Here is a 26,485-nt window from a genome sequence, read left to right as displayed (position 1 = left end):
AGAGAATCAACAACAGTATTCAACGATTAAATCCGTCTGATATTCTATTAGATTGATGTGAAAGTACACGAGCACCGGTAGAGAATCAGACTGACAGAGGTTCCTTACAATGAGCAGCAAAAGTTCTAAATGACAAGTCCTAGCTTGCTATTTATAGACAAACTCAGGGAGGAATAAGTGCTGTCCGATCGGGTGGTGATCCGATCGGGTGACAATCCGATCGGATGGCCATCCGATCGGGTGACACTTGCCAACCTTCGTACTTCACTTTTACAAAACAACACTATTCCCTGAGTTGTCGTTTACACACATACATACAAATACATACAAATACATACAAATACACAAAAGACATACATAGTACAAAATAAGACTCAACGCTGACGGAAGCTACAGACATATGAACTAACAGACTCCCCCTTGGATGTAGCTGTAGTTCTTTCCAGCATAGTCTTCAGTCTTTCCTTTTACGTCTTCGTTCCTTTGCCCTCTGTCTCCTTTGTTCTGCTTTCTCTTCTAACATTTTTATTCTCAAAAGCCTTCCTTCTTCAATCTACCATTTTCTGTACACTGGATCACAGTCGCGCTTTCTATCCCATTTAGGAATTTTGTTCTCCTCCTTTTCGATTGGCGTCTGATCTGTTGGTGGTCGTCTCATCAGTTTGAATTTTCCGAGCTTTGCAGCTTTCTCAGCTATAGCCTTGAATCTTTGTTCGCGCTTGTACTTCTTTAGAAATTCATTAATCTCCAAATCTCTCCAATTAGACTTCCAATACCTGTCGGAGTTGATGTCTTTCGCGAAGCATACATCCACAATCTTTTGATACTGCAATGCTTGGACTTTGTCGCGCTTCTCATAAACTATCTTGTTGTAAAACAAGCAGTCTATGTCTTTCTTCGAACAATTTACAAGCCACATAGGATCCAATATGCTGATCCTTCGAGATTTCCCTATGGACTTGTCAAACAATGAGATCACTGCTTCTGCCGTTGTTTCATTATATAGCCAACCTTCGAAGTCTTCATGAAAGTCTTGCTCTAATGCTCGAAGTGGCATGTTCTTTAAGCACCTCGGCGGCTTCACATCCAACGTAATATCCTTTGATGTGTGTAAAATGTAACATATAAATTACATCAAATGTGACATAAAACTAACCCTTTTTTAGTACTAATGTTGGAAAAAGTGTGTTTTTGTCTACCTTTTGTATTTTCAGTATTAAATGAGCACAAATGAACAAAAGAAGCAAAAAAGCCATTAAAGCTAACATAAATACAAGAAAAGGAACAAACGTGGCATGCACGACCCCCTGACAGCATCTTCCCCAGCAAAAACAAGAGAACAGAAGGCTGAACACGCCCCGTGCTCAGTGAGCACGGGGGCGTCCCCAAGTGTCTGCAGAAAAGACAAAGTTGTAGAAGCTTCTATCACCCACCACGGGGGCGTACTGTAACACCCCAAAAATGTTCAATATGAAAATAAGTGAAAATAGACAAAGGACTTAACATAGTTAATGAATTATGGTAAAATGGAAGTTAAGTTATGGGGAATGTTTAATTAAACACACAACAAACTAAAGGGACCAAAGTTGTAAGATGTCACAACTTACATAAATAAAAGATTAAAAAAAATGGGAACACACACACTGTGTCTGGTCGATCGTTCAAGCAGAGACAAGGGGGTGAAACCCTAGTTTCACCAAATCCATCCAATTGAGAAGGAAATTCAAGGAAAAATCGAATGCATGAAACCCTATTTCGAGCATCAAACCTTGCTCATTAAAATGGTAAGTTCAATTTCGTGAATTGATGAATTTCAAGAAATGGGTTTCATCTGAATCATGAGTTTTGATATGATTTGTGTAAATTGGATGTTAGAACTACTTTCTACAACAGAAATCATGTTTGATTTTAGGTCAATTGAAAGTTCTTAATATAGTTTCACTTTATGAGAATGTGTTATGAATAAGGTGGGTATAATTATGTGAAAATTTAACTTTGATGTCCTTGTGATACTAGGATTCATAGACAATTTGGTGTAGGATGAAAGTTAGTCATGAATTTGATTGAATGTTGATGAAATTATAGAAGGACTAGTTAAAATTATGCCCTAGGATAATGGTGTTTAGTGTCCTACAAATGCGAAACCCGCCAAGTGTTTGATGAAATGCTTAAGAGAATATTTATGTGAAATTCGGAAAAATTATGATGATGTTGTTTTATGATAATACACGAAAATAATGAAATGATGTTCGGATGGATTAAATGATAGAATGAACATGTTAATGTAGGCGTGAAAGAAGAAAGTTCAAGCACTAAGAAAACGGAAGACACGCATGATCGAGGTATGTTTCTTTGCATACAAGTCCTTGTTATCCTTTCTATTCGTATAAATTTTGATGTAAACTTATCTTTGTATGACAAATACGACAAGTAGTAAGTAAGCGACAAATCCCTTGCGGATTTGGGAATGCTATGGAATGTGGTATTAAGCTATGCATTTGATCGATTGAGATTCAATCGTGTCAAGTAAAGATGAATGCCATCCGTTCTAACGGATAGCTTGAATGCTATAATAAAGAATGTGTATGCTTAACTCTCTACGAGAGTGTTTATGCTAAACCCAATTAAACGGGTTGAATGTGTATGCTTAACTCTCTACGAGAGTGTTTATGCTAAACCCAATTGCATGGGTCGAATGTGTATGTCAAACTCTCTATGAGAGTGGTTATGCCTAACCCAATTATTGGGTTGTTGTATGCTTAAGAGTAAGAATGTTTTATATGGATAAAGCTAAAACGAAAGGTTATGATTTTCTATGGCGATAACTAACTTTTTTTTATTGTGGATGTTAATGTAGGTAAAGCACCTCTATAGGCGATTTGGAGGTATGGGACGAGCACATGTTCAAGCCTTATAATACCAAGCGCTTCCGCAACTTATATGCATGCTTTCGGGTCCATGTTTTGTTACTTGGTTAAACTTTGTTGAATTGTTTTAGATTTGAAAACTCGTTATTTTTGTTGGAATGGTTTTATGTAAAATGGGTCGTATGTAAACGTTGTATGTTATGTCAAAACAGGGGGTATGTCCGTTTTACAAACGGGTCATGCCCAATTTTTGTAAAAATTTCTATTAAGTGTCAAAGTGGTATTTCAATGTCCGAAAAATCTTGTTTATGTAAGAAATCTATTATTTTGGAAAAGCGGTCGTAACAAGTTGGTATCAGAGCCAAGGTTTGAGAGATTCGGCAAGAGTCCTAGTGCCCGAACTCAAACCGATGGCTCGTGCAAATGTGCTCGCTCCAAGATCGCCAAAGTGGTAATAATTTAATTTCCCGATGGATACTAGTATATGTAATGAGTTTGAGATATAAAAATTGAGTTAAGGATATGAAATAAGTAGTATGGGTAGCAAAACAATGAATTCCAGGTACTATATGGCTGGAAAACGAACCCGAGAAAGAATTAAAACGTTAAAAACGAAGCTGCAGCGGTTAAGCAAACGGCTGGCCGTCGCCGACGGCCAGACACCCGTCGCCGACGGGGTACCCCCCATCCGACGCCCTAACACCCTGCCGACGGGTGATCATGTCCGACGCTCGTTTTAAGAGCCCGTCGCCGACGGGCATGCTAGCCGTCGCCGACGGCTTACACAATGCCGACTTGCTGATTCTTTTGTTCCTCACGTTATGTGTTGCCGGGCTATCCAAAGACCCCTTTTATGACAAAACCGAATTCATATAAGGCTTAATAGGAATATGTAAATAATGACGATGGTATAAAACCATTAAACGTTGAACGAAATGTATGCAAGGGCATGAAACAAACGACGAACGTATGAGGTAAAGCTCGAAATGTAAGAATGTGAATAAAGTATAGCCGGACTTATGAATTATGATGTATTGAAAGTTTGCGTTTATGATGAATGTAAATGCTGTTTTATAGATGGCTGATGCAAGAAACGTTAATGAAGTGATGACACGAAAGAATGATGAAAGCTGAAAAGCGAGTAAGTTTTAAAATATAAGAATGCGAACGAAGCAATTATGGATTAATGAACTATGATGTATTGAAGCTTATGAATTATGATTTAAGTTCCCATCCTTCTCAGGAATGCCCGTTTTATGCTCTTGTCAGCCTATTAGAAGATATAATAAGCTATGTAAAGTTATGTAGATCGTTAACAAAAAAAAAAATTTATTATAAAAGTCGAATGTAACTTATGGAATGGCATGAAATGAATGACGAATGTATAAAGTGGAGTTGGAATTCGTATGAAAATTTGGATGAAAGTATGCTTTGCTAGAGTTACGCATTAGAGACTTGTACCTTGTACATGAATGGTGTAATGCTTATGTGTATTAATGATTTGTTTTGTATGGTTAAGAGGCGAATACGTGCTAAATGTGAATCATATGAGTTTATTAGTAAAGGATATGTTGGAACTATGAAATATATAGTTACCTTGAATGATAATTGTTAATCGTAGAATAATGAAACATTAGCATGTAGAAGTACGTGTGTGTGAGTGTATATGTGTATTGTTTAGAGGATCACGTAAATTGTATATATCATACAATACGAGTATGAAATGCGTAGGATATTAATCTTATGGACTACCATATTTAGATGGATACATGTTCAAAAGTTTAAAGTGTGTAAGCAAGACAGTTGACTTTCTTAAAGTCAACAGTACAGGAATATTATAGAACGGCCATTAGACTCAAATGTTAAAGTAAAGAGTTAATGTATTATGTATTCAATGATTTATGTGTTATGCTTGATGATAGTTAGATGTATGAATTGGAAACGAGATAACTATTAATAAATGTCTCATTTATACGAAATTCGATTAACGAAAGTCAATTAACGTGTGAATAGTTGTGTGTATGCTCACATAAGCTAACGATGTTACGAACGTAATAATACGTAAGGATGGAAATCTTGTCAATTGACTCAAGAATGGATGGCAAATAGGGTAAGAGGAAGCGGTGAAGCAAGCATGAACATGGACACTAAAGGTAAGTGATTTTGCCATCACTTCGAAATTATCCACTCAAAGATGTATGCGTATTTGAACAATCGAAAATTAAAGTGGAACGTGTAAATAAATGAGAAATGTTAAGATACGTTTTGGTTGAAATGGTTGGCTTATGTTAAACCGGTAAGACCTCAGTATAGGGGTAAAACCGGTCATAGGTTTTAGTTGAGAAGTTTTTAAGGTGGAAATGAGAACTTGGTAATGTTAATAAAAGATATGGAGATAATGTTAGATGAGGTATTAGCTAAAGACATTTTGTAAATATGTTGAATTGAAAGAAAGTACAACGCGTGATACAGTACTTATATACAATAGGTACTAAGTGGTGAATAACTTTAAAAGATCAAATCATAGAAAGTCAGTAAATAATAATTATTACAAATTTTGGAAATATTACGTAAGAAATGCAACGTGTAATGTAGGATACTCATTAGTAAGAGACATGCTAGAGAACGTAGGTGAATTAACACCAAATACGGTGAACGAACAAATGGAAATGGTATATTAAGAAATGGTCATGAATTGACCGAAGCTCGAGAAAAACACGAGAATCATCTCACTTATGTCCGGTCAAGCTAGCAAAAAGGGGTCTAACGATTCTTAAAGGATTGGATCAATGTAAGAAAGAAGGATAAGAATGAAAAGTTTAAGCTTACGATTGAATGTGAATCAAATTTAAGAAAGAATAGTGGGAACACCACTAGAAATAAGATGTAGAGTGTCGCGTAGAGACGCGCTACACGAATTAGGACATTGAATTAGTGCTAGGACCCAACACTTGAAGTTGAATGTGGAAGTTTAATACGAAAATATATCATAAGAAATGACATGGTAAATGATACGACAGAAGAACGTAAGGTACGGATGAAAATGTTAGAATATGAGGAATGGATTTAAACCAGTAAAAATGAAAAGTAATAAATTAAAAGCTAGAATCCGTATGTGAAGACGGATTAAACAAGTGAGAATAAAAAAAAAAAAAAAACTAAGTACCAAGCTCAAATAAGTTATACGGGTCAAATGGCGATCGCCATTTGAACCCGGTATTTAATGTTCGGTTTGTCAAGTTTATTACTTATAGGTGAGCATAATGTATGGACATGCTTTGTTGCGATTTGGAAAGCATTAACCGTCGCAAAAGTATAAATAACGAGTCAAGGGTTTTGACCCGCGCCAGGCACGTATAAAAAGATTATATTTTAATAGGAGCTTAGGGCTCGACTAGAGAATGATGTGTCAGAATAGGATAACTGATACACATATGTAAGAATGCATTTACAATTAGACTTCCGAAAAGTCGAACGAAATAAATGAAGTCCTTGCAATTATGCAAGTATATGGTACGAACGTGTACCTCGATACAACCACAATAGGTGAAGGGGTGTTAGTCTGACCTTGAAAGGTCAAACAGCGAAAGTTGGAGAAATAACCAATAAAAGAAGGGATTGTATGTAAGAAATGGAATGTATGATATGTTTAGCATGTACGTAAGAAAATTTTGAAAGATACAATAGGCGAACAAACACCCTGTAGGACATAATTATGAAAGGTAATGTGCTAATTATTTATTTATAGATAAATATGATGGAATCCTTAGTAAAATGATAGTATTGAAGCTAGTGGAAGGATGCCCACGAGTGAAAGCATATTTCATGAATAAATGGGACCAATTTTAGTACGGAAGGTACATATAAAGAAGCGGATCGATCCGGCACACGGATAACCGACTTATACATTGAAAGCGAGGTTAGTAAAATGTTTAATTCTTAGCTAAGGATTAAGAATCCGTAGATTTATTTGTAAGTATGAACAAAATGAATGGTAGAATAATTATGGTATGCTATACAGTGATCGACCTGTAATGGTCAGCGTGAGAAGGTATGAATGACATTAAGAGGGAGAATTAAAGGCCTTAAATGAAAGTTTAAGCTGAATTGGTTAAACGCTAGTATGGTGCTCATACACAACATACCTAGTTGTTATCATAAGTAGTTCATGCAAGGAGCTAATAATAAAGTGTGCGAAGGATTAAATTCAAGGCTAAACTCAAACCTATAATTAGTTCAAGTGACGGTGGTAACCGTAGAATGATGCCTTATACTCGTATTAAGTATGAAAAAGTAATTGGAAGAATGTTAGTAATGGAATGATGGGGTTGCTTATAATTACAATAATGAATTATGTCGTGCATGATTCGTGTGCGGAATAAAATAAATCGATTTATTTATATGAGTAAATGTATGAATATGTTACGTTTAATTAGAAAGATAGAAACAAGCTGTAAACATAGGCTTGTACGACCAATAGTATACATTGGAATAAATTTCAATGAACGAAGTGCTAGTGATGATGTATGCTAGGAACTAGCATTATAAAATGAAACTTTTGCCAAGATCCAGAATGCATTTATGGTGTAGTAAGCGTTGTGAATGAATAAATGGAAAGTTTAGAGTAGAACTGGTCTAGTTGGAATGAGAAAGGTTTCGGGGACGAAACCTCCTTTAAGGGGGGTAGATTTGTAACACCCCAAAAATGTTCAATATGAAAATAAGTGAAAATAGACAAAGGACTTAACATAGTTAATGAATTATGGTAAAATGGAAGTTAAGTTATGGGGAATGTTTAATTAAACACACAACAAACTAAAGGGACCAAAGTTGTAAGATGTCACAACTTACATAAATAAAAGATTAAAAAAAAAATGGGAACACACACACTGTGTCTGGTCGATCATTCAAGCAGAGACAAGGGGGTGAAACCCTAGTTTCACCAAATCCATCCAATTGAGAAGGAAATTCAAGGAAAAATCGAATGCATGAAACCCTATTTCGAGCATCAAACCTTGCTCATTAAAATGGTAAGTTCAATTTCGTGAATTGATGAATTTCAAGAAATGGGTTTCATCTGAATCATGAGTTTTGATATGATTTGTGTAAATTGGATGTTAGAACTACTTTCTACAACAGAAATCATGTTTGATTTTAGGTCAATTGAAAGTTCTTAATATAGTTTCATTTTATGAGAATGTGTTATGAATAAGGTGGGTATAATTATGTGAAAATTTAACTTTGATGTCCTTGTGATACTAGGATTCATAGACAATTTGGTGTAGGATGAAAGTTAGTCATGAATTTGATTGAATGTTGATGAAATTATAGAAGGACTAGTTAAAATTATGCCCTAGGATAATGGTGTTTAGTGTCCTACAAATGCGAAACCCGCCAAGTGTTTGATGAAATGCTTAAGAGAATATTTATGTGAAATTCGGAAAAATTATGATGATGTTGTTTTATGATAATACACGAAAATAATGAAATGATGTTCGGATGGATTAAATGATAGAATGAACATGTTAATGTAGGCGTGAAAGAAGAAAGTTCAAGCACTAAGAAAACGGAAGACACGCATGATCGAGGTATGTTTCTTTGCATACAAGTCCTTGTTATCCTTTCTATTCGTATAAATTTTGATGTAAACTTATCTTTGTATGACAAATACGACAAGTAGTAAGTAAGCGACAAATCCCTTGCGGATTTGGGAATGCTATGGAATGTGGTATTAAGCTATGCATTTGATCGATTGAGATTCAATCGTGTCAAGTAAAGATGAATGCCATCCGTTCTAACGGATAGCTTGAATGCTATAATAAAGAATGTGTATGCTTAACTCTCTACGAGAGTGTTTATGCTAAACCCAATTAAACGGGTTGAATGTGTATGCTTAACTCTCTACGAGAGTGTTTATGCTAAACCCAATTGCATGGGTCGAATGTGTATGTCAAACTCTCTATGAGAGTGGTTATGCCTAACCCAATTATTGGGTTGTTGTATGCTTAAGAGTAAGAATGTTTTATATGGATAAAGCTAAAACGAAAGGTTATGATTTTCTATGGCGATAACTAACTTTTTTTTTTATTGTGGATGTTAATGTAGGTAAAGCACCTCTATAGGCGATTTGGAGGTATGGGACGAGCACATGTTCAAGCCTTATAATACCAAGCGCTTCCGCAACTTATATGCATGCTTTCGGGTCCATGTTTTGTTACTTGGTTAAACTTTGTTGAATTGTTTTAGATTTGAAAACTCGTTATTTTTGTTGGAATGGTTTTATGTAAAATGGGTCGTATGTAAACGTTGTATGTTATGTCAAAACAGGGGGTATGTCCGTTTTACAAACGGGTCATGCCCAATTTTTGTAAAAATTTCTATTAAGTGTCAAAGTGGTATTTCAATGTCCGAAAAATCTTGTTTATGTAAGAAATCTATTATTTTGGAAAAGCGGTCGTAACAAGTACACAACTGAAACGAGGCCATGGTCAACTCTAAGATTCGTAGAATATGGGGAAATCTTGATAGTACAGATACGCTTCTGCACACGGGGTCGTGCCCAGCAGACACGGGGGCGTGGTCAACTAATGCAGACAAACTGCAATTAATGAAGAAAGAGAAGACGAGTGGACAGGGGGCCGTGTCCAGGCTTCTGTGCAGACTATAAATAGGGGTGCTTGGCTCATTTGTAAACCATCCCTTGGCACACCACCTCTCTCACACTTCACCCACACTGCACCACCACCACAACACCATCATCCACCACCATCATCCATCATCCATCATAGAGTGTGTGAGTAGTCTCGGGATCCAAGATTGATCGTAAGAGTTCTTGACAATCAAAGGCCATGTTTGCCTAAGTCTCTTACATCACTTGGTGAAGACAAGTGTCTAGTGTAATACTTTTTATTTTTAATCGTTTCACACTTTTTATTTGGTTATGTATTAATGACTTTAATAACTAGTTTCTTATGTTGAAGGTGAGTCTTCCATATCGTTTGTCCGTGGTTTCTTGGCATTATTTTACTGTCTATATAAAATAAAAGATTTTCACCATTCATATCTCCACGGTCTATATGGAGGTATGTTGGCTACCTGGTCGGGGGTTAAGGGAACGGTTTGGTAAGAGTCTTGCCTTGTTCAGTGTATAGATCCTGCAAGGACCTGGGTCAAATTTAGTAGGACCTCCTTCAATACCCACTGGTATTGGATAGCGGGGGTCCAAACTCTTTGATCCCCTCATATGTAAGCTACTATTAAAACTTTAACCCAGCTACATAGGACTGTATCCCTGCTGACTCAGACTACAGCCGAGGGTAACGTCACTTTCAAAAGAGGGGCCTACCACATTATGTCACACCCCGACCACGTAAAACATCAAATCGTGGCGGAAACGTCGGGGAGTGTTGTAACAGAATTATTGTTCTACAACCATGGTAATTAAAATAATATTTTATTCATAACCAAAGGTGGAATTACATTATCTCAAAACAAGAACCAAAGAGTTATATTGTCTTAAAATAAAAGAAACAAGAGTTCATAATTAAACTAAGTCTATCTTCATTTTATGTCACTAAGGCCCAAGTCCACCCTAGTGTGTCACGATCAACATCCTAAGCAACAGCTCCTGAAAACACATGTGAAAATAGGTACGTCAGCATACAAATGCCTGTGAGTAACATAGGTTTTGAAAAGTAGGATTCATGACTTAGGTTTAAGAAAATTGTTTGATATTAGTTAGTCATGAACCTTGTAAAATGTTTTGTTTGTAAGTCATTTGAAAAGCGATAAAATCAGAAAAATAAAAGAATAACGTATGGTTAAATGAATAACCAGGTAAAATAAGTTGTATAAAACAAATTGTTTTGTAAAACAAAGTCTTGTGAAAATCTGTTATTTGTGTAAAATGTATACGTCCAAATTGAATGATTTAAATAACGCTATGACATGTAATACAATACAAACACTTATATATAGGAAGTACCAGCGGCGTATCCACCATGCTTGTATCATACTACACACATATCGTTACTTAAGCCACTTAAACAAACCACCAATGTATAAAGTCCATGTTAAAATCAACCATCAAATGTTCTTGTATAAACCATTGTCATATGTTTAAAAGTCCAAAATGTAGTCATGTAGTCATGTATGTGTAACAAATGTTATGTATGTTAAGTAAAATGTGTTCACTTAAACCAAATGTATAAATGTACAAAACAAAGTATTTTGAGTATATCAAAAAGTTATGTTTTGCATAGTAAAAGCATGTTTTAAATGATACAAACATTTATGTGGTAAGTTAACGCATACATTCAAGCCTTGAAACAGACGGATAACCCTAAGTAAAGGTTATCAAAAGAAATGTTTTCGGATTCAGTCATTCCTTTCATCCAAACAAACCTAGGATGTCAGGAACGGGATTTGTCAAGTCCTATGGTACCATTACTTACTACCGAGCGGCGTAGCTAATGTTAATGAATGTATATAAGTCCCGTATGTTCAAACCAAATGTTCTACCAAATGTAAACATGTTATCTGTAAACAATGTACTAAGTATGCTAAGTTAACATACGAAGCAGAAAAGTCATGTAAAACAATGTGCTAGCATGCTCAGTCTACATACATAGCAGAAATGTAATGTAAAACAATGTGCTAATATGCCAAGTAAACATATGTAGCAAAACGGTGTAATGTAAATCAATGTGCTAGCATGCCAAGTTAACATACATAGCAAAACAATGTAATGAAATCATGTACTATAAGTGTACTAGAGAACATAGCAACATATGATGTGAAAACAAGAAAGCACGAAAGTAACAAGTAGGCACATGTGTTTCACCCCAAAATGTTTAGAAAACAGTAAAAGAGGGGTCTATGTACTCACTTGAGATTGCTCAATAGACTTTAGATATCCACCAAGCAAGCTAGAAGATCACGGATTCAAACGGCACCTAATATAGGTATCTACATTAATAAACGGACCTATCGGAGGATCGGGTAGTACGAGTGTTCGAAAACCAAATAAGTGTGGGAACTTATGTAATATGGTTTGACAAAACCTTCAAACTAAAACGAAACCTATCCTAAGTGCTTTTGACCCGTTACTACTCGTTTAGGTAGCTTATGCTACTTTAACGCGTCGTTCGCGTAAAACGCGTTTGGACCGCCTAACTAGCCTTATGACAAGCAAGATATGCCTTAACATGTTTAATATTGTTGCTAAATCAGTTTAGATGTCAAAAATTATGTTACATAGGCTTAAAATGAATTTTGGTGCAAAAAGGGTATTTTGGGTAATTTTCCTAAGGCATAAGAACTACTTATCATACAACTACTTAAACGACGTGACCATAAGGTATAACCTCGGAAGGTTATTCCCTATACAACTATGGTCACCTAAAGTGTTTGGTTGGATCGTAATGATCGACCAAATGGGTCGGGTTCGAAAGTATAACGATTGATTAGATCGCTTACCTTTACGACCCTAAACAAGCACAAAACTAAAAGCGACCAGCTAAACATGCTAGAACATGTTTAGTAAAGTTAGAAAACAGGTTTGGTATTAAAACAAACGGTTTTAATACCTTAGAGTAGTTTGGTTACAAAATACGCGAGAAAACGCATTTTGGCTGAAACTACGACTCGTCACTGAGCCTAGATAACGTGGTAATCAGTAGGTATAGTTACTAGGGACTATAACCATCGTGATTACGCTCACGTTATGAAGTTCAAACGAACTTCGCGTTGACCATAAACTGGTCAATGCGGAAAGTCAAACACAGTTTGACTTTAACACTAAAACGAACGAAAAACGCGAAAGAATACTTACAGAAGGTCCCCGCAAGATTGATATTCCAAGTATTTCTCAGGTATGAAGTGTTCTACACTTCAACTTAGAGAAAATCTCAGAATTCAAGTGGGTTTTGAGCTAGACATGGTGGGGGTATTTATAGATGTAGTAGAACCGTTAGGATCGTTCGTTGAATAACGTGCTTCGATCTAGGCCATACACATCAAGCCCATTGTTTTACAAAACCTGGGGGAGCCCCCAAACCAGCCCATAGATTGCCCAAAATCATTTGCACAAGTGAGGAACAGCTGGATCAAGCTGGATTGCATTTTCTGGTATCTGGCACCTGCTTACGGACCGTATGGAGTAGGTCTTACGGTCCGTAAGGACCCTGCAGGTCAGCAAGTTTGAATTTGGCAGAACAGGCCCCTGTACATCCAAACTTGATTTTTGATGCGTTTTGGCACGTTTAAACCCCGTTAACCCCATTTTAAGGCTCTAAAATGAAGTTAAAGTATAGGGAACTTGAAACATGCTCAAAAATATGCCGGATGTTGGCTCGTTTGGTCGTACGGTTGCGTTGTTCGGTTAATTACGACGGAAGTCGTAACGGACGCAAAAACGATCCAAATTATGCGACGAATGGATTTTTATCAAGCCAATCATTAAAACATAATATTTTAATGATTACATAAATTTTTGGATGTCCGGATGTATTCAGAACGTAAGTTATGCGCGAAAATGCAAACTTATGCACTTTTTGACGCTTTTAGTCCCTGAATGAGCATAAAGTTTATTTTAGCACACCGAACCCCTCAAAGCCTATTTCTAAGCTATGTAAAGGATATTTAGGGCGTGTTTAACTTATGATCATGTTCCGGAATGTTCGTTACAGTTCGAATTGGCATACTTTCGCAGTTTGTCAATTTTAGTCCCTGTAAGCGAATAAACTAGATTTTGCCATACCAAAGCCTTCAAAACTTATTTCTAAGTTATGTAAAGGTTATTTAAGGTATGTTTAGCATAAGTTGATGTTCCGGAGTGTTTGTTGCGTTTAACTGATTACGTTTACGCACCAGTTTGCGTATAATTCTTTAGAAAGCGATATAGAGTTTGAAATTCAATAAAAGTCAAAACATGAAAAACATCAAACATAAACAAACAAACATTGGGATCAAATAACTTTATTTCATGGATAACTGAATTGTTTACAATGATTACAAGCACAAATGTCACAGTCTCCCCTACTTGTGGAAATTTCGTCCCGAAATTTGTTTTGAGGAAACTCGTGAGAATAGATGCGGATACTTCGCCTTCATTTGATCTTCACGTTCCCAAGTAAACTCAGGTCCACGTTTAGATTCCCAGCGAACTTTAACCAAAGGAATGCGCTTGCGTTTAAGCCATTTGATTTCACGATCCATAATTTCCACAGGTTTCTCAACAAAATGCAGTGTTTTATCAACACGAATCTCGTCAAGCGGTATGTGGAGGTTCTCATTAGCTAGACACTTCTTGAGATTGGATACGTGGAAGGTTGGATGAACATTACCAAGTTCAGGAGGTAAATCAAGTCTGTAGGCTACCTTACCGATTCTTTCGACGATCTTGAATGGTCCAACGTATCTAGGTGCAAGTTTTCCTTTCTTTCCAAATCTGATCACACCTTTCCAAGGTGAGACCTTAAGTAATACACGATCACCGACTTAAATTCCAAGGGCTTGCGTCGTCGGTCCGCGTAACTCTTTTGACGGCTTCGAGCTGTCTGAAGGTTATCACAAACTTTCTTAACCTTATCAGTTGTCTCTAGAATGAGGTCAGGTCCAGTAAGCTGAGCCTCACCTATCTCATTCCAGAAGACTGGTGAACGACATTTTCGACCATAGAGAGCCTCGAAAGGAGCCATGTTGATGCTGGAGTGATAACTGTTGTTGTAGGAGAATTCAATCAATGGAAGATGTGAATCCCAACTACCACCAAAATCGATCACACAAGTTCTAAGCATATCCTCCAAAGTCTGGATTGTTCTTTCAGTTTGGCCATCTGTTTGTGGATGATAAGTTGTGCTCAGATTAAGTTGGGTCCCCATAGCAGATTGCATGGTTCTCCAAAAACGAGAAGAGAAGCGAGCATCTCTGTCAGAAATAATGTTCAAAGGAACACCATGACGAGATACGATTTCATCAACATAAATTTTAGCCAGCCTTTCAGCAGAAAAATCCTCACGGATTGGCAAGAAATGTGCTGACTTAGTAAGACGATCAACAACTACCCAGATGGCATCATAACCTTTCTTAGTGCGCGAAAGTTTAGTAATGAGATCCATAGCGATGTTTTCCCATTTCCAAACTGGAATCTCTGGTTGCTCCAATAAACCAGAAGGATGTTGGTGTTCAGCCTTAACTTTGAGACAAGTAAGGCACTTTGAAACGTACAAGGCAATGTCTTTCTTCATACCAGACCACCAATACCGAGTACGAAGATCCTTATACATCTTGTCTGAACCAGGATGAATAGAATAACGAGACTTATGGGCTTCATCCATAAGCAAGGTGCGAAGATCATCTTGGCTTAGGACCCACAAACGGTCCATGAAATAATACGATCCATCATCTTTCAGCATAAGATCAGGCTTAATGTGATAGGGTAATTCCTTACCCATCAAATCTTGAGAAACACAAGCCTATTGAGCCTGAGAAATGCGTGCTTGGATATCAGATCGAACTTGAATATTAGATTGAACACGAACGCAATGAAGCTTAGTACGTTCCTTACGACTTAATGCGTCAGCCACGACATTCGCTTTACCAGGATGGTAGCGAATTTCACAATCATAGTCGTTTAGGAGTTCGACCCATCGCCTTTGCCTCATGTTGAGTTCTTTCTGATTGAAGATATGTTGAATACTTTTGTGGTCAGTGAAAACCACACATTTTGTTCCATACAAATAGTGTCTCCAAATTTTGAGAGCGAAGACAACTGCACCCAATTCAAGATCATGAGTGGTGTAGTTTCTCTCATGCACCTTCAATTGCCTTGATGCGTAGGCTATGACTTTGCTCCTTTGCATCAAAACACAGCCAAGGCCCAATTTCGATGCATCACAATAAACGACAAAATCATCATTGCCCTCAGGCAAAGTCAGAATAGGTGCATCACAAAGCTTCTGCTTCAAGGTCTTAAACGCTTCTTCTTGCTTAGAACCCCATTCAAAGGGTTTGTTCTTCTGAGTTAGGGCAGTTAGAGGAACTGCAATCTTCGAGAAGTTTTCAATGAAGCGGCGGTAATAACCCGCAAGACCAAGAAAAGAACGAACCTCGGTTGGAGTAGTAGGCATATCCCAATCCTTAATCACACTGATCTTGGAGGGATCTACATAATACCTTGTTCGTTGACAATATGTCCCAAAAATTGAACTTCCTTAAGCCAAAATTCGCACTTGGAGAATTTGGCAAAAAGTTTCTCTTTCTTTAGGAGTTCCAGAGTAAGACGAAGATGTTGCTCGTGATCAGCTCGCGTCTTAGAATAAACCAAGATGTCATCATTAAAAACGATGATGAACTTATCCAAATAAGGCTTACAAACCCTATTCATTAAGTCCATGAAAACAGCAGGAGCATTGGTCAAACCGAATGGCATGACTGTGAACTCAAAATGCCCATATCGAGTGCGGAATGCTGTCTTGGGAATATCTTCTTTATGCACATGAAGTTGATGATACCCAGAACAAAGGTCGATCTTCGAAAAACAAGTAGCACCCTGTAACTGGTCAAAGAGATCATCAATGCGAGGTAGGGGATATCGGTTCTTGATGGTAAGCTTATCCAGCTCACGATAATTGATACACATTCTGGAGGATCCATCCTTCTTCTTGACAAAAAGAACGGGAGCACCCCAAGGTGAAAAGCTAGGACGGATAAAACCTTTGTCAGAAAGCTCTTGAAGCTGCTTAGACAACTCTTACATCTCGGACGGTGCAAGACGATATGGAGCTCTGGCAATGGGATTTGCACCAGGTACAAGATCAATACGGAACTTGACTTGGCGTGCTGGAGGTAGACCAGGTAACTCTTTAGGAAACAGCTCCGGATAATCCCGAACGACAGGAATATCTTGTATAGATTTACCTTTGCCCTGATCTGCTGTAACATGCGCCAAGAAGGCGACATAATTCTTTCGCAGATACTTCCGAGCTTGAAAACAAGACATAAGCTTGAGGCTACTAGCAGGTTTCTCACCACGAACCTGTAGAATCTCACCAGACGAAAGCGGCACACGAACGATCTTCTCAAAACAAAATACCTCTGCGCGATGCTTGGCTAACCAATCCATACCCACAATAATGTCGAAGCTTCCAAGTTGCATAGGCGTGAGGTCAATAGGAAAAAGATGGTCGTTAAGGTTCAACTGGCAGTTGCGAAGAACAGAATCAAGAACAATGGGTTCACCATTCGCAACTTCGACTGTCAAAGGCTTACCTAGTTTCGTTCTAGACATGCGAAGCAAGGGTTCAAAAGATAACGACCCAAAACTCTTATCGGCCCCTGAATCAAAAAGAACAGACGCATGTTGATTATTAACAAAGAACGTACCGTTCACGACATCATTGTCTGCTTGCGCCTCTTGTGCATTCATGTTGAAAGCTCGTCCACGAGCCTGAGCCTGAACTGGGTTTGCATTTACCAATCTTGGACACTGGTTACGGTAGTGGGTCAGATCCCCACAGTTGTAACAAGAATCTGGTGGGAAGTGAGGTCGTGCTACTTGACCTTGTTGCTGAGCAAGAGGCTGAGCAACTTGTTGAGCCGGGTTCTGAGCTGCCCGATTCTGATTGGCAGGAATACGGCAGGTGGCAGCAAGATGACCAGGTCTGCCACAGTTGGTGCATTGACGACATTGGAGGTGTGGCTGATGACAACCGTTACACCTGTTGCACAAAGGTGCCTTGCCAAGATAAGGCCTCTTGGCAGGTTGTTGCACATGCTGATTTTGCGCAGCTTGAGCCTGTGCAGTAACGGCATAGTTTTGGGAAGCCTTCCGCTTCCTAGAACCCTTTGAGGAACCCACATCATTTCCCTTCTTGTTTTTACCTTTCTTGCTATCCTTCTTGTCTGACTCCTGCTTCTTACCCTTCTTGTCACCCTTTCTGTGCAACTTACCCTTTCGAATCTGGGACTCAGTCAATGTCGTAGATAACTCGATTGCCTGACGGACGGTGGTAGGATTACTACCAGTAACGATGTCTTGCACGGAGTCAGGTAGATCATCAATGTATCTCTCGATAGCCTTATCGAGTGGGGTAACCATTGTTGGGCATAGCAAGCTTAATTCCTCATATCTGTCTGTATACGCCCGGTGCTCGCCACTAACCTGCTTCAGATCATCAAACTCCCTTTCCAACGCTCGCAGCTCATGACGAGGACAAAACTCCCTCATCATAAGAGTTCTCAGTTCAGCCCATGTTTGTGCTAAAGCAACTTCAGCACCACGGTCTCTCATAACCCCGCTCCACCATGTAAGCGCCCTCTTCTGAAATACGCTAGAAGCGAACTCGACCTTCCGATTCTCAGGAGACAGAACATGACGAAATGTACTCTCAATGCTCTCGAACCATTGAAGAAGCCCAGTTGCCCCTTCGGTACCACTGAACTTGAGTGGTTTAGCCGAATTGAAGCTCTTGAAGTTACAAGGAGCATTCTGATTGTTGTTGGCTTGGTTCACCTGAGCGATAATGCTTGGGAGTGCGGCAGCCATGTGCTGTGCCAGAATATCTGCCATTTCGGCATTTGTTAACGGGTTTTCACGACGAGGAGGCATGCTAAAAAGAGAAAACATGAGAGGAAACGAGTGAGATGATTTAGATGGAAAGAACGAGAGGAAACAAAATCAACAAAGGCAAAGATGGTGGTCATTCATCTGTATCACAAAGCAAACAAACGACACACAGTGACTAATCAAAGTAAATGGGTCCAAAAATAATGCTTAGCGAAGACATGCTCGCCTATAAGTGAACACTCACCCCAGGAGTTCCCAGGTAAGAGTGACTGGTCTGATTGTGTGGATTTGTACGAACACTCTAGCCTTAGACAGAAAACCCAGGGTACAGGCATTCACCCTTCCAGTTTGCACGTGTTCACACTATTTAGAACCCAAAACTTTGACGAGATTTTGAAAACTTGGAAGGTACAAGGCCAAAAGAATCATTCAAAAAAAAATGATAAAATTTCAAAATCAATTTGAAAAATCAAAAGGGGTTCAAAACCATATAATAAATCATTTGAAAACAGAAGATTGTTTTTCAAAAATCGTTTCAGAAAACTGGGTTCTTGTTTTTGTGATCACCTAAGGATAGGTGAAGTGCATGTTTTAAGATCTAAACACAAGACAACTTGTGTTGGGGTCCTAGAAAGGTTATAGTCTAGGTCAAAGCATTACTAGTAACCTAATTCCCTTTAACCATTGGCTCTGATACCAACTATTCTGTCACACCCCGACCACGTAAAACATCAAATCGTGGCGGAAACGTCCGGGAGTGTTGTAACGAAATTATTGTTCCACAACCATGGTAATTAAAATAATATTTTATTCATAACCAAAGGTGGAATTTCATTGTCTAAAAACAAGAACCAAAGAGTTATATTGTCTTAAAATAAAAGAAACAAGAGTTCATAATTAAACTAGGTCTATCTTTATTTTATGTCACTAAGGCCCAAGTCCACCCTAGCGTGTCACGATCAACATCCTAAGCAACAGCTCTTGAAAACACATGTGAAAATAGGTACGTCAGCATAAAAATGCCTGTGAGTAACATAGGTTTTGAAAAGTAGGATTCATGACTTAGGTTTAAGAAAAGTGTTTGATATTAGTTAGTCATGAACCTTGTAAAATGTTTTGTTTTGTAAGTCATTTGAAAAGTGATAAAATCAGAAAAATAAAAGAATAACATATGGTTAAATGAATAACCAGGTAAAATAAGTTGTATAAAACAAATTGTTTTGTAAAACAAAGTCTTGTGAAAATCTGTTATTTGTGTAAAAATGTATAAGTCCAAATTGAATGATTTAAATAACGCTATGACATGTAATACAATACAAACACTTATATATAGGAAGTACCAGCGGCGTATCCACCATGCTCGTATCATACTACACACATATCGTTACTTAAGCCACTTAAACAAACCACAAATGTATAAAGTCCATGTTTAAATCAACCATCAAATGTTCTTGTATAAACCATTGTCATATTTTTAAAAGTCCAAAATGTAGTCATGTAGTCATGTATGTGTAACAAATGTTATGTATGTTAAGTAAAATGTGTTCACTTAAACCAAATGTATAAATGTACAAAACAAAGTATTTTGAGTATATCAAAAAGTTATGTTTTGCATAGTAAAAGCATGTTTTAAATGATACAAACATTTATGTGGTAAGTTAACGCATACATTCAAGCCTTGAGACAGACGGATAACCCTAAGTAAAGGTTATCAAAAGAAATGTTTTCGGATTCAGTCATTCCTTTCATCCAAACAAACCTAGGATGTGAGGAACGGGATTTGTCAAGTCCTATGGTACCACTACTTACTACCGAGCGACGTAGCTAATGTTTATGAATGTATATAAGTCCCGTATGTTCAAACCAAATGTTCTACCAAATGTAAACATGTTATATGAAAACAATGTACTAAGTATGCTAAGTTAACATACGAAGCAGAAAAGTCATGTAAAACAATGTGCTAGCATGCGAAAACAAGAAAGCACGAAAGTAATAAGTAGGCACATGTGTTTCACCCCAAAATGTTTGGAAAACAGTAAAAGAGGGGTCTATGTACTCACTTGAGATTGCTCAATAGACTTTAGATATCCACCAAACAAGCTAGAAGATCACGGATTCAAACGGTACCTAATATAGGTATCTACATTAATAAACGGACCTATCGGAGGATCGGGTAGTACGAGGGTTCATAAACCAAATAAGTGTGGGAACTTATGTAATATGGTTTGACAAAGCCTTCATACTAAAACGAAACCTAAGTGCTTTTGACCCATTACGACCCGTTTAGGTAGCTTATGCTACTTTAACGCGTCGTTCGCGTAAAACGCGTTTGGACCGCCTAACTAGCCTTATGACAAGCAAGATATGTCTTAACATGTTTAATATTGTTGCTAAATCAGTTTAGATGTCAAAAATTATGTTATATAGGCTTAAAATGAATTTTGGTGCAAAAAGGGTATTTTGGGTAATTTTCCTAAGGCATAAGAACTACTTATCATACAACTACTTAAACGACGTGACCATAAGGTATAACCTCGGAAGGTTATTCCCTATACAACTATGGTCACCTAAAGTGTTTGGTTGGATCCTAATGATCGACCAAATGGGTCGGGTTCGAAAGTATAAGCGATTGATTAGATCGTTACCTTTACGACCCTAAACAAGCACAAAACTAAAAGCGACGAGCTAAACATGCTAGAACATGTTTAGTAAAGTTAGAAAACAGGTTTGGTATTAAAACAAACGGTTTTAATACCTTAGAGTAGTTTGGTTACAAAATACGCGAGAAAACGCATTTTGGCCGAAACTACGACTCGTCACTAAGCCTAGATAACGTGGTAATCAGTAGGTATAGTTACTAGGGACTATAACCATCGTGATTACGCTCACGTTATGAAGTTCAAACGAACTTCGCGTTGACCATAAACTGGTCAACGCAGAAAGTCAAACACAAATGCAAAAACGGACGAAAAACGCGAAAGAATACTTACAGAAGGTCCCCGCAAGATTGATATTCCAAGTATTTCTCAGGTATGAAGTGTTCTACACTTCAACTTAGAGAAAATCTCAGAATTCAAGTGGGTTTTGAGCAAGACATGGTGGGGGTATTTATAGATGTAGTAGAACCGTTAGGATCGTTCGTTGAATAACGTGCTTCGATCTAGGCCATACACATCAAGCCCATTGTTTTACAAAACCTGGGGGAGCCCCCAAACCAGCCCATAGATTGCCCAAAATCATTTGCACAAGTGAGGAACAACTGGATCAAGCTGGATTGCATTTTCTGGTATCTGGCACCTGCTTACGAACCGTATGGAGTAGGTCTTACGGTCCGTAAGGACCCTGCAGGTCAGCAAGTTTGAATTTGGCAGAACAGGCCCCTGTACCTCCAAACTTGATTTTTGATGCGTTTTGACACGTTTAAACCCCGTTAACCCCATTTTAAGGCTCTAAAATGAAGTTAAAGTATAGGGAACTTGAAACATGCTCAAAAATATGCCGGATGTCGGCTCGTTTGGTTGTACGGTTGTGTTGTTCGGTTAATTACAACGGAAGTCGTAACGGACGCAAAAACGATCCAAATTATGCGACGAATGGATTTTTATCAAGCCAATCATTAAAACATAATATTTTAATGATTACATAAATTTTTGGATGTCCGGATGTATTCAGAACGTAAGTTATGCGTGAAAATGCAAACTTATGCACTTTTTGACGCTTTTAGTCCCTGAATGAGCATAAAGTTTATTTTAGCACACCGAACCCCTCAAAGCCTATTTCTAAGCTATGTAAAGGACATTTAGGGTGTGTTTAACTTATGATCATGTTCCGGAATGTCCGTTACAGTTCGAATTGGCATACTTTCGCAGTTTGTCAATTTTAGTCCCTGTAAGCGAATAAACTAGATTTTGCCATACCAAAGCCTTCAAAACTTATTTCTAAGTTATGTAAAGGTTATTTAAGGTATGTTTAGCATAAGTTGATGTTCCGGAGTGTTTGTCGCGTTTAACTGATTACGTTTACGCACCAGTTTGCGTATAATTCTCCAGAAAGCGATATAGAGTTTGAAATTCAATAAAAGTCAAAACATGAAAAACATCAAATATAAACAAACAAACATTGGGATCAAATAACTTTATTTCATTGATAACTGAATTGTTCACAATGATTACAAGCACAAATGTCACAGTCTCCCCTACTTGTGGAAATTTCGTCCCGAAATTTGTTTAGAGGAAACTCGTGAGAATAGATGCGGATACTTCGCCTTCATTTGATCTTCACGTTCCCAAGTAAACTCAGGTCCACGTTTAGATTCCCAGCGAACTTTAACCAAAGGAATGCGCTTGTGTTTAAGCCATTTGACTTCACGATCCATAATTTCCACAGGTTTCTCAACAAAATGCAGTGTTTTATCAACACAAATCTCGTCAAGCGGTATGTGGAGGTTCTCATCAGCTAGACACTTCTTGAGATTGGATACGTGGAAGGTTGGATGAACATTACCAAGTTCAGGAGGTAAATCAAGTCTGTAGGCTACCTTACCGATTCTTTCGATGATCTTGAATGGTCCAACGTATCTAGGTGCAATTCAATAAAAGTCAAAACATGAAAAACATCAAACATAAACAAACAAACATTGGGATCAAATAACTTTATTTCATTGATAACTAAATTGTTCACAATGATTACAAGCACAAATGTCACACATTACGCATTAATAACTTAATTAATTATCTTTCAATAGTCCAACCCTTTAGGATTGTATCCTTGCTGACTCAAACTACTGGTTTGAGGGTAACGTCACCTTCAAAAGAGAGGCCTACTACAATAACTAAGATAATCTCTTAAAAAGTGCAAAAGTGCGGAAATAATCTAAGGTTACACTAAACACGAGTCGGATTCAAGTGATTCATCTTGTCTATCTGTTTTTATTTTATTTTTCGGCATTTTAGTTAGTTTTACTTTTCTAGTTTAAAACCTTTTTCTGAACTTTTGATTTGATTAGACGTTGAGGATAAACCGGTATTAAAAGCTCTTGTGTCCTTGGACGACCTCGGTATCTTACCAACACTATTCTACGCTCACGATGGCTGCACTTGCCCATATGTGTGTTTAGTGTTAGTAAATATCGTGTTTTATAAATTTAAAACTTGGCTAAAAAGTGTTAAACGGCTTAAAATATACATTAAATACTATACAACACCACACGCGCATCAAGTTTTTGGCGCCTTTGCCGGGGACACAAGGATTTTAAGAAAGCTTAAAATCGATGGCCTAATCAGTTTTTCAAAAAGCGCGCACATTTTTCTACATTTTAGTTAGTTTTGCATTTACAGTAAGTTGAACACGGGCCGTGCTCACTGAACACGGGGCCGTGCTGCATTTTTTCATAAAAACACGCAGATACAGAGTCTGAACACGGGGTCGTGCTCCCTGAACACGCCCCGTGCTCAATGAAACCAGTAACTTTTATTCAAACGCCCAGATACAGAATCTGAACACGGGGCCGTGCTCACTGAACACGGGGCCGTGCTCACTGAACACGGGGCCGTGTCCAACCTTTGTTTCTGTTTTTATTTTGTTTTCTGGTCTCGATACTCTGTTGTTGTCTGCTGAGTGATTCTCATGGATCAATACTCAGGAGGCTACAACTACACCTATGAGGAGGATGATTATAGGGAAGACTATTGCACTAATTGTGGTGACCCGCACTCGGTACAATATTGTGACTTCTTTCAACCATCCACTTCATACACCTACTATGAGGAGCCCAGGTACGAGCCATCGACTTCATACACATCCTATGAAGACCAAGGGTATGAACCTTCTCCCTCATACTCATATTTTGATGAACCAAGGTATGAGCCTTCATACTCATACTTTGAGGGACCAAGATATGAGCCACCACCTTCATATGCTTGTTATGAGGAACCATGGCGTGAACAACCCACCTCATATGAGTATTATGAAGAACAAAATTACGACCCTTATCCATCATATACTTACAATGAAGAACAATGGTATGAACGATCTACTTTATATGATTATTATGAGGAACAAAGGATCGAACATCCGGATTCAAGCTTTGAGAATCCCGATCCTTACTCTATCGCCGACATAACCGATAAGATAATAGAACACATTAAAACTATCGAACGTTGCATAAAAGAATCTCGCGCAAGGGAAGAGGAGTCCCGCGCAAGAGAAGAGTTAAATAAAGAAGAGATAGTTGAAAATGTAAAATGGAAGAACAAATAAGTGAAAAACCGACACATGAGTTAAACAACGAAAAAGGTGAGTCCGTTAACATTAAAATTCAAGAAGAGTCTAATTTTGAAGAAATTAATCTCTTGTCACCTTCTTTCGAAAATCATTGTTTAGTACCCACTCATGCTAAGTTTTTAAAAGAGTTAAACACTAATACTAAAATTGATGAAATGGTAAGCGTTAAGTTAACTAATGATCAAACTTCGCTAATAAAAGAAGATCCTTTTGAAATCAACATCACACCGGTTTCATGTTTTTTTTTTTCAAAATTTATTTATTAGTAATATCACAATTGATAAAGATCTTTGTGTTAACATAATGCCAAACTACATTTTCGAAAAGTTAAGTATTAGTGATTTTTCTCCACTTCAAATACCCATTTTTCTATCTAACCGAAAAGTAATAAAATCAATCGGTATAGTTGAGGATGTCTTGGTTCAAACAAATCAAATGGTAATCCCAACTGACTTTGTCATCCTCGATGACGCTCCTCTAGTGTTGGGACGACCTTTTGTAAAAACTCACGAAGCTTTGAAAAACCGGAAGCACAATAATCTATCTATTCAATTAGGGGCATTTAAAAGGAGCATCGATCTTGAGCGTTCAATGAAATATCCTTTCGGCAATAATGACCCCCTAATTGAAGATGAAGATGAACCACCCGATACAAGTGAAAAGATTGACCACTTTGTTGAAGAAGAGGTCGCCATAGAACAAAGTTTTAAAGTTCTTGATCAAAATGAGCAACCTAATAAGGAGTCTCCTAAAGACCCACATCTTGAGCTCAAGAACTTCCAAAAGGTTTGGAATATGCTTTTCTAGACAAAGATGGTAAATTACCTGTAATTATTTCGTCAAAATTAAGTAGTTTAGAAAAAGAAAAATTAATTAAACTTTTGAAAAAAACACAAAAATGCGATCGCTTGGAAGCTTGTAGATATTAAAGGAATAAGTCCTTCCATGTGCACGCACAAAATTTTAATGAATGATGACTATAAATCGGTAATACAACCACAACGTAGAGCAAATCCAAATGTCCAAGAAGTGGTTAAAAACGAAGTCATCAAATTACTTGGCGCCAGACTTATTTATCCTATCTCCGATAGTCCTTGGGTAAGTCCCGTCCAAGTAGTTTCAAAGAAAGGAGGTATAACGGTAATAACTAACAAAAAGAATGAATTAATACCAACGAGAACCGTCACAGGGTGGAGAGTTTGTATAGATTATAGACGGTTAAATGAAGCAACAAGGAAAGATCACTTTCCTTTACCCTTCATTGATCAAATGTTAGAAAGATTACCCGGTCATAAATTTTACTGTTTCTTGGATGGTTTTTCAGGTGACTTTCAAATCCCGATAGCACCCGAAGACCAAGAAAAGACAACTTTCACTTGTCCCTATGGAACTTTTACCTATCGACGCATGCCATTTAGTCTATTTAATGCCCCCGCAACCTTTCAACGTTGCATGGTGGCCATCTTCCATGACATGATAGAAAAGACTATGGTTCATGGACGACTTTTCTATCTTTGGGGATTCATACGACCAATGCCTCGATAACCTTGAACGAATGTTATCCCGATGTAAGGAAACCAACCTCGCCCTTAATTGGGGAAAATGCCATTTCATGGTAACGGAGGGAATAGTACTCGGTCATAAAATCTCAAGCGAAGGAATGGAGGTTGATCGAGCTAAAATAGACACTATTTCTCGATTACAACCCCCATCCTCCGTTAGAGCAATCAGAAGTTTCCTAGGGCATGCCGGATTTTATAGACGATTT

The 26,485-nt window shown here is 37.8% G+C and overlaps 2 long non-coding RNA genes across 2 annotated transcripts; both read left to right on the top strand.

Moving 5' to 3' along the window:
- The first annotated feature begins 1,649 nt into the window (after window positions 1-1,649).
- LOC110919408 lies at window positions 1,650-3,208 on the top strand. The gene is made up of 3 exons (XR_002581580.2): window positions 1,650-1,784; window positions 2,289-2,342; window positions 2,858-3,208. It is a non-coding gene; the product is annotated as an uncharacterized LOC110919408 (long non-coding RNA).
- Window positions 3,209-7,779: 4,571 nt separating this feature from the next.
- On the top strand, window positions 7,780-9,325 carry LOC110919415. The gene is made up of 3 exons (XR_002581581.2): window positions 7,780-7,897; window positions 8,402-8,455; window positions 8,973-9,325. It is a non-coding gene; the product is annotated as an uncharacterized LOC110919415 (long non-coding RNA).
- The last annotated feature ends 17,160 nt before the right edge of the window (window positions 9,326-26,485 follow it).

This window comes from Helianthus annuus, chromosome 2 (assembly GCF_002127325.2).
Source record: "Helianthus annuus cultivar XRQ/B chromosome 2, HanXRQr2.0-SUNRISE, whole genome shotgun sequence".
Lineage (NCBI taxonomy): Eukaryota > Viridiplantae > Streptophyta > Magnoliopsida > Asterales > Asteraceae > Helianthus > Helianthus annuus.
This window is presented reverse-complemented; position numbering and strand designations above follow the sequence as displayed.